This window comes from Propithecus coquereli, unplaced genomic scaffold, assembly GCF_000956105.1.
Source record: "Propithecus coquereli isolate 6110/MARCELLA unplaced genomic scaffold, Pcoq_1.0 Scaffold18, whole genome shotgun sequence".
Taxonomy (NCBI): Eukaryota; Metazoa; Chordata; class Mammalia; order Primates; family Indriidae; genus Propithecus; species Propithecus coquereli.
The window spans coordinates 869,083-871,072 of record NW_012142745.1 but is presented as its reverse complement, the minus strand read 5'-3'; positions in this window follow the sequence as shown (position 1 = coordinate 871,072).

Here is a 1,990-nt window from a genome sequence, read left to right as displayed (position 1 = left end):
GTGTTATTAAATGGTGAAGAAGCATTTTGAGTTTTTTGTTTATTTACACTTTGGTTGATGCCTGTTTTTGTATTAGAAATATTAGTTATTCAGTGGGGAGGTTAAAAAGACAGTGAAAAGGGAAGCCTGGTGAGAGATTAGGCTGGAGGAATTTGGCAGAATCAGACCAAATAAGGCCTTACAGGCATGGAAGGGGATTTATTTTTCTTTTAAAAGCAATGAGAAGACTCTAAAAGACAAATCCACTGAAAGAAGGAAGAAAAAGAGATGGAGGGAGATCTCCAGATTAACGATCTAACAGACATATAAATAAAAACCCCAAACAGGCAAAGCTGAACTGTAGCATTTAGGGAGGCATGTTTGGATGACATGGAAAAAGAAGTGGATGCTCACCAACAAAGTCGGGGTGGTTGCTCCGGGGGTGGGGAAGGAGGAAGTTCTATTTTGAGGGACACATGGAAAGGGATGGCCGGCAAGGTTCCATCTCTTTTCATGGCAGTTCATTTCAAGGTGTTCAATTGTACATTTGTTTTATGCTCTTTTCTCTTTTCATTATTTTAACAATAAAAGGATTTTTTAAAAAAGCAATGGGAAGCCACTGTGGAGATGTCACCGAGGTAGTGGGTGACATGGTTAGTTCTATACCCTGAAGAGGTGGCTCTGGCCATGGAGTAAAGACAGGGTTGGAGAGGAACCAGAGTGGAAGCAGGAAGACCAGTTAGGAGGCTCTGAGGTGGTCCAGGTGAAATGCCATGTGGCTTTGACCTGAGTGAATGAAATGGCGGAGAAGATGGCTCTGACCAGTGTCAAAGAAGGGTCCAAGGGACTTGGCCATGGGTTGGAAGAGCGGGTGGGGATGCTGGTGTTGTCCTCCCAGCAAGGAACACCAGAAGAGGACCAGCATTAGGTAAGGTTGGGTGAGTGGGTGGGCGAGTTTGGGACATGAATTAAAGATGCTTCCGAAACATTCGAGAGGAGCTGTCGAGTAGGCAGTTGGATATATGGGTCTGGAGCTCAGAGGGGAGGCCTGGGCTGAGTCATCTCCTGTAGGGTATAATTAAGCTGAGATGGCCCAGGGCAGAGTACAGGCTGAGAGGGGCCTTGGGAAATATAGGCTTTAATGGCTGCATGAAGAGGAAGAGGCTGCAAAGGAGACAGAGAAGGGACCACAGAGGCAGGAGGGGAAAAGCACTGTGGCTTCCTCGAAGCCAAGGAAAGGAAGCACTTCAGGAAGAGGGAAGTGGGCAGCCATATCCACCACTAATTAGCTAAACCTCCGGCTAATTTTACCAAAGCAAGACATGATCCGCCATTTTCTTACTGTGAACCTTCCATTGGCACACCTTTGCAAAATAAAGTCCGTACTACCCAGCATCAGGGTCACTCCACATTTTGGCTCTTGCTTGTCTTCCATTTTGTCTCCAGGACAGCTCCACGCTCACAGTGGTCTTGGTCAAACCCCAGACCCTGGCTCCTGCCACTCCCTCCCCTGCACACTCTGTGTGCACTCCACTCCCCAGCCAGCCCAGCCAAGCCCCTATTTCCTGGGAGATCTCAGATATCTGCAGCTACGGGCAACCCCTCCAATTCCCAATAACTCATAGCATTTCGAACCCATTTTATAGGAAGTACAGCATCTACATTGGATCTTGTTTGTGTATTTCTCCAACACTTGCTTATAAGTGTTTTGGAGGGCACGAACTATATCTGGCCTGCGGTGGACACTTCATAGGCTTGGGTTCTGTTGAAAGATACGTAGCAGGGCAGGGTAGGGCCTCCCAGCAAAACCAGGTCTTCTGAACTCAGGTGGGAAACCGGGGCTACAGGGGAGCCCACAGGATTTTTTGGCATCCCCTCTCCTGGTGCACACACCCCCACCCCCCACCACCACTAAGCCTTCTTACGGAACCTACGCACAGAGTCACAGCGCCATCTCCTGGCACCTCCTGGGAGAAAACACTTTCTGAAAGGCTGTTTCCAAAATAGAGAA